Source organism: Triticum aestivum, chromosome 5B (assembly GCF_018294505.1).
Source record: "Triticum aestivum cultivar Chinese Spring chromosome 5B, IWGSC CS RefSeq v2.1, whole genome shotgun sequence".
In the NCBI taxonomy this organism is placed as follows: Eukaryota; Viridiplantae; Streptophyta; class Magnoliopsida; order Poales; family Poaceae; genus Triticum; species Triticum aestivum.
In genome coordinates this window covers 668463316-668471266 of record NC_057807.1, presented here as the reverse complement: position 1 = coordinate 668471266, position 7951 = coordinate 668463316, and positions in this window count along the sequence as shown.

Genomic DNA, 7951 nt, shown 5'->3' with positions numbered 1-7951 from the left:
AGCCCCGCCACATGGCTAGCACCGTTGAACTCTATTGAGGAGGCCACGGTTCGAGCCCCACCTCCCTCCTCGCAAAAATGCTAGACTCACGGGGGCCACATGGCTAGCACCGTTGAACTCTATTGAGGAGGCCACGGTTCGAGCCCCACCTCCCTCCCCAAAAAACGCTAGACTCACGGGGGAGCTTTTACAGGCTTTACGAACTGACCCTTCCTCCCCTCACAAATCTCCCCCCCCCCCCTGATTTTCAGGGTGGGGCCCGCCTCATCTACTAACCAATTAAAATAATCTACCTCAGTCTTCGCCCGTAAAAGTCATGTAAACACTTCGTGAATGTAGCATTGCTGCCCCTCCCAGTGTCCTTTCTTTTCCTATGTTTTCTTTTGAAGTGGGCCGGCTCGTTACTGCTGAAGCTCGCAGCGAGAGTTTCTACGGGCTCGCTTAATGCGAGAATAGCATTCGCGGCTATTCTCCAACCTATGAAATAAATAGGATCCCACACTACTTATAGTTATATCTGTATAGGATGCACATCTGCCTTCGATCTTATCTGGCTGGCGGCCCATAAACCACGTGTTTTATCCTTTAACCTCTCCCAGTTTGGGGAAGCTTCCACCCCGGTTTTGAGAAGCTTCAACGGTGGTTTATCTTTTTTCTGGTTTTTTGGACCGCATGTTAAATTTTTTTCCCTCCTCTCTTTTTCATATTTTTTTAATTTGCAAACTTTTAAAAAATTTGTGAACTTCTTTCAAATTCATGTACATTTTTTCAATTCATGGTCTTTTCTCAAATTCATGAACTTTTCATGAATTCATGAACTTTGTCAAATGCGTGAACCTTTCTCAAGTCGTGATCTTTTTTTTTCAAATTTTGGGAACTTTTTCCAAATTTGTGAACATTTTCAAAATCCTAAAAAATTTCAAATTTCAGGATCTTTCCAAATTTTGCGATGTTCTTTTCAAATTTGTGAATTATTTTTTGATTTTGTTAACTTTTCTCAAGTTCAGGAACTTTTCCCATTTTTGTGTACCTTTTTCAATTTTTTGTAAACTTTTAAAAATCTGTGAAAATTTCCATATTCATGTTTATTTTTATTTTTTGGTGATTCCTTTTCAAATTTATGATTTTTTGTTTTAAAATAATTGAACTCTTTCAAAAGTCAATGATAACAAGTACGCAAACATCATCTGGTTAGACACATGTGATTGAGATAACTTGGATACGAGAGTACGAATATGAGTAAAGAGAACTAACCGGCAACGAGGATAACAAGTGCAGTGATTAAAGTGTTGATCACGATCCAGCCTTGCGTTTTGTAACGTATAGCAAAGAAAATAGAATGATATGTAGGAACAAAAGGGTCACTTGAGAGCTTCCTAAATATTGGGTGTTAACAGGGGTGTCAAAATCCTGCTCTTAACTATTAATTAACTGGAAAGTGTTTCAGGTCATGTCCATTTATTTCTCAACCTGCAGGGTCACACTTAACGATTAGTAATATTTATGAGAACTTGGGGACCAAAGAGAATGAGCTCCGAAAGTATTTCAAATGGATCGAACTGTTCTGAATGGTCTCGGAAGCATTTCAAAAATCCTGGAAAGGTATAATTAACGTCCACAGTTGTTTCGGTCTATTTATGGAAAGTTCTATCAAGAGCAAATCAAATCCAAGGAGGAGTCCTCACGCATAGCTACTCTCTCTCTCTCTCTCTCTCTCTCTCTCTCTCTCTCTTGAATTGGTCAAATAAAATTAGAGTCCTAATTAGACAGCAATCGCCGCTAGGCTAATCACTCTCTGTCGTGGAATTGTCACGGCAGATGCCCTAGCATAAGGACTTAGGTGTGGAGCCATCGCAATGTAGTTAGCTTGAAGGGGTTAAAACGGGACAAGGGACACAGAGAGTTTACCCAGGTTCGGCCCCTCGCAACGAGGTAAAGGCCTACTCCTGCATTAGGTTGTATTGCTTGGGTTTCGATTACCAGGGAGCGAATATGTTTGACCTAGTTCTCATTGTTTCTTGCCTTTACCCGCCGCCAGGTCACCCCTTTATATACACAGGCTGATGCCCGGTGGCTTACAGAGTCCCGGTCGGCTCATACACAACGTGTCCGGCTTGGTGACTGAACTAAACTTTCCTTATCATACAAGTGAAACATATGGCGGTTTACACCGGTGGGCCTCAAGCCTCCTCCGGGTCTTGGGCCTTCAGTAAGCTTGCTTCATGAACCGCCATCTTCAACATCTTCTTGGGCCTCCTCATTATGAACCGCCAGTGGCATGACTCGGCCCCTCCTGGGCGGGTCATACCCAATAGTCATATCCCCAACATTAGGCCCCACGTTGATGTGAACTTGTTCATATCAATCTTCAACACTTAGAAAAAATCCTTCCTTGTCAGTCCTTATGAAATCTTATGACCCGCCCTGACGTCAGCTCACAGAATCGCGGTAAGCCGCCATGACGTCATCTCACATTAATATCATATGAAGCTCAAATCTCAATATGCCTTCACTTTTAATGAATCTGTGAAAATCAAGGCATCTTTGCTGTCACAATCTTTTTTGGCCTCCTCGATTCTCGTGCATGCCACTTATCCTTCTGCCTTATAAATAGGGCTAGGGGCCCCTTTCATTTTTTTCCTTGCCTCCTCGTCTTCGTCCTCTTCCTCACAACACCTCCATCGCCCGAGCTCCGCCGCCGCCGTCGACCTTCATCCGCTTTGTCAACCTCGGCCGCTGCATCGACCTGAATGCACCAGAGCTCGTTTGCGCGCCTCCGCTGTTCAACAGCCTCGGTAAGCCTTCCTCTTCCCTCACCATAGATCTGCATTAGGGTTTTCTTAAAGTTCTTCGGAGTTCATCTCCGTTCCTCTTTGTTCCTCCCTGTCTTTGTAGTTTTGATGTGAGGTTAAGCGCTCATCTTGCGCGGCATCACTCATTTTTGATACTTGAACGCCCCCTCCGTGAGAGATCCCATCTGAGCACATGAACTGCTCTGCTGCCGCAATTTAGGTTTGGAATTTTCTTCATTATTTGAACTGCTGTAGATCCAAAATTATAGCATCGATCTGTGAAAGCTGTTTTTGCAACACTTAGCAATTTTTCCACTCATAGATCTGAAAATTGATAGCTGTGTGGGCGGCTTAACTTATAAACCATAACCCGCCAGGTACCATTAGTCCCCTCTTAAGCCGCCAATAGTTTGCCTTGCATAACTGTTGGGGAATGTAGTAATTTCAAAAAAAAAAATCCTACACACACGCAAGATCATGGTGATGCATAGCAACGAGAGGGAAGAGTGTTGTCCATGTACCCTCGTAGACCAAAAGCGGAAGCGTTAGAACAACACGGTTGATGTAGTCGTACGTCTTCACGGCCCGACCGATCAAGCACCGAAAGCACGACACCTCCGAGTTCTAGCACACGTTCAGCTTGATGACGTCCCTCGAACTCCGATCCAGGCGAGTGTCGAGGGAGAGTTCCGTCAGCACGACGGCGTGGTGACGATTATGATGTTCTACCGATGCAGGGCTTCGCCTAAGCACCGCTACAATATTATTGAGGTGGAATATAGTGGAGGGGGGCACCGCACACGGCTAATAGATCTCAAGGATCAATTGTTGTTTTTTTCTAGAGGTGCCCCCCACCCCCGTATATAAAGGAGCAAGGGGGGAGGGGGCGGCCGGCCAGGAGGAGTCCTACTCCCACCGGGAGTAGGACTCCCTCATTTCCTTGTCCAACTTGGAGAGGGGGAAGGAAGGGAGAGAGGGGAGGAAGGAAAGGGGGGCGCCCCCCTCCTTGTCCTATTCGGACTAGAGGGGGAGGGGGCACGCGGCCCTCCCTGGCTGCCCCTCCTCTTCTCCACTTTGGGCCCATGAGGCCCATTAACCCCCCCGGGGGGTTCCGGTAACCCCCCGGTCCTCCGGTATATATCCGATAACCCCCGGAACCATTCCGGTGTCTGAATATAGTCGTCCAATATATCAATATTCATGTCTCGACCATTTCGAGACTCCTCGTCATGTCCGTGATCACATCCGGGACTCCGAACAACCTTCGCTTCATCAAAACTCATAAATTCATAATATAACCGTCATCGAAACTTTAAGCGTGCGGACCCTACGGGTTCGAGAACTATGTAGACATGACCGAGACATGTCTCCGGTCAATAACCAATAGAGGAACCTGGATGCTCATATTGTCTCCTACATATTCTACGAAGATCTTTATCGGTCAAACCGCATAACAAAATACGTTGTTCCCTTTGTCATCGGTATGTTACTTGCCCGAGATTTGATCGTCGGTATCTCAATACCTAGTTCAATCTCGTTACCGGCAAGTCTCTTTACTCGTTATGTAATGCATCATTCCGTAACTAACTCATTGGCTACATTGCTTGCAAGGCTTATAGTGATGTGCATTACCGAGAGGGCCCATAGATACCTCTCCGACAATCGGAGTGACAAAACCTAATCTCGAAATACACCAACTCAACATGTACCTTTGGAGACACCTGTAGAGCTCCTTTATAATCACCCAGTTATGTTGTGACGTTTGGTAGCACACAAAGTGTTCCTCCGGTAAATGGGAGTTGCATAATCTCATAGTTGTAGGAACATGTATAAGTCATGAAGAAAGCAATAAAAACATACTAAACGATCAAGTGCTAAGCTAATGGAATGGGTCAAGTCAATCACATCATTCTCCTAATGATGTGATCTCGTTAATCAAATGACAACACATGTCTATGGTCAGGAAACATAACCATCTTTGATTAATGAGCTAGTCAAGTAGAGGCATACTAGTGACACTATGTTTGTCTATGTATTCACACATGTATTATGTTTCCGGTTAATACAATTCTAGCATGAATAATAAACATTTATCATGATAGAAGGAAATAAATAATAACTTTATTATTGCCTCTAGGGCATATTTCCTTCAGTCTCCCACTTGCACTAGAGTCAATAATCTAGATTACACAGTAATGATTCTAACACCCATGGAGCCTTGGTGCTGATCTTGTTTTGCTCGTGGAAGAGGCTTAGTCAACGGGTCTGCAACATTCAGATCCGTAGGTATCTTGCAAATCTCTATGTCTCCCACCTGGACTTGGTCCCGGATGGAATTGAAGCGTCTCTTGATGTGCTTGGTCCTCTTGTGAAATTTGGATTCCTTTGCCAAGGCAATTGCACCAGTATTGTCAAAGAAGATCTTCATTGGTCCCGATGCACTAGGTATGACACCTAGATCGGATATGAACTCCTTCATCCAGACTCCTTCATTTGCTACTTCCGAAGCAGCTATGTACTCCGCTTCGCATGTAGATCCTAGCACGACGCTTTGTTTAGAACTGCACCAACTGACAGCTCCACCGTTCAATATAAACACATATCCGGTTTGCGATTTAGAATCGTCCGGATGAGTGTCAAAGCTTACATCGACGTAACCATTTATGACTAGCTCTTTGTCACCTCCATAAACGAGAAACATATCCTTAGTACTTTTCAGGTATTTCAGGATATTCTTGACCGCTGTCCAGTGATCCACTCCTGGATTAGTTTGGTACCTCCCTGCTAAAATTATTGCTAAGCATACATCAGGTCTGGTACACAACATTGCATACATGATAGAGCCTATGGCTGAAGCATAGGGAACATCTTTCATTTTCTCTCTATCTTCTGCTGTGGTCGGGCATTGAGTCTGACTCAACTTCACACCTTGTAATACAGGCAAGAATCCTTTCTTTGCTTGATCCATTTTGAACTTTTTTAAAACTTTATCAAGGTATGTGCTTTGTGAAAGTCCAATTAAGCGTCTTGATCTATCTCTATAGATCTTGATGCCTAATATGTAAGCAGCTTCACCGAGGTCTTTCATTGAAACACTTTTATTCAAGTATCCTTTTATGCTATCCAGAAATTCTATTTATATCATTTCCAATAAACAATATGTCGTCTACATATAATATCAGAAATGCTACAGAGCTCCCACTCACTCTCTTGTAAATACAGGCTTCTCCATAAGTCTGTATAAAACCATATGCTTTGATCACACTATCAAAGCGTTTATTCCAACTCCGAGAGGCATGCACCAGTCCATAAATGGATCGCTGGAGCTTGCACACTTTGTTAGCACTTTTTGGATCGACAAAACCTTCTGGTTGCATCATATACAACTCTTCTTCTAGAAATCCATTCAGGAATGCAGTTTTGACATCCATTTGCCATATTTCATAATCATAAAATGCGGCAACTGCCAACATGATTCAGACAGACTTAAGCATCACTACAGGTGAGAAAGTCTCATCGTAGTCAACTCCCTGAACTTGTCGAAAACCTTTCGCAACAAGCCGAGCTTTGTAGACAGTTACATTACCATCAACGTCAGTCTTATTCTTGAAGATCCATTTATTATCGATGTCTTGCCGATCATCGAGCAAGTTAACCAAAGTCCATACTTTGTTCTCATACATGGATCCCATCTCAGATTTCATGGCCTCAAGCCATTTTACGGAATCTGGGCTCATCATCGCTTCCTCATAGTTCGTAGGTTCGCCATGGTCAAGTAACATGACTTCCAGAATCGGATTACCATACCACTCTGGTGCGGATCTTACTCTGGTTGACCTACGAGGTTCGGTAGTAACTTGATCTGAAGTTTCATGATCAATATTATTAGCTTCCTCACTGATTGGTGTAGTCGTCACAGGAACCAGTTTCTGTGATGAACTACTTTCCAATAAGGGAGCAGGTACAGTTACCTCATCAAGTTCTACTTTTCTCCCACTCACTTCTTTCGAGAGAAATTCCTTCTCTAGAAAGGATCCTAGCAACAAAAGTCTTGCCTTCAGATCTGTGATAGAAGGTGTACCCAATAGTCTCCTTTGGGTACCCTATGAAGACACATTTCTCCGACTTGGGTTCGAGCTTATCTGGTTGAAGTTTCTTCACATAAGCATCGCAGCCCCAAACTTTAAGAAACGACAACTTTGGTTTCTTGCCAAACCACAGTTCATAAGGCGTCGTCTCAACAGATTTTGATGGTGCCCTATTTAACGTGAATGCGGCCGTCTCTAAAGCATAACCCCAGAATGATAGCGGTAAATCAGTAAGAGACATCATAGATCGCACCATATCTAGTAAAGTACGATTACGATGTTCGGACACACCATTACGTTGTGGTGTTCCGGGTGGCGTGAGTTACGAAACGATTCCGCATTGTTTCAAATGTAAACCAAACTCGTAACTCGGATATTCTCCTCCACGATCAGATCGTAGAAACTTTATTTTCTTGTTACGATGATTTTCCACTTCACTCTGAAATTCTTTGAACTTTTCAAATGTTTCAGACTTATGTTTCAGTAAGTAGATATACCCATATCTGCTTAAATCATCTATGAAGGTGAGAAAATAACGATACCCGCCGCGAGCCTCAAGGTTCATTGGACCACATACATCAGTATGTATGATTTCCAACAAATCTGTTGCTCACTCCACAGTTCCGGAGAACGGCGTTTTAGTCATCATGCCCATGAGGCATGGTTCGCAAGTACCAAGTGATTCATAATCAAGTGATTCCAGAAGTCCATCAGTATGGAGTTTCTTCATGCGTTTTACACCAATATGACCCAAATGGCAGTGCCACAAATAAGTTGCACTATCATTATCAACTCTGCATCTTTTGGCTTCAACATTATGAATATGTGTATCACTACTATCGAGATTTAATAAAAACAGACCATTCTTCAAGGGTGCATGACCATAAAAGATATTACTCATATAAATAGAACAACCATTATTCTCTGATTTAAATGAATAACCGTCTTGCATCAAACAAGATCCAGATATAATGTTCATGCTCAACGCTGGCACCAAATAACAATTATTTAGGTCTAAAACTAATCCCGAAGGTAGATGTAGAGGTAGCGTGCCGACCGCGATCACATCGA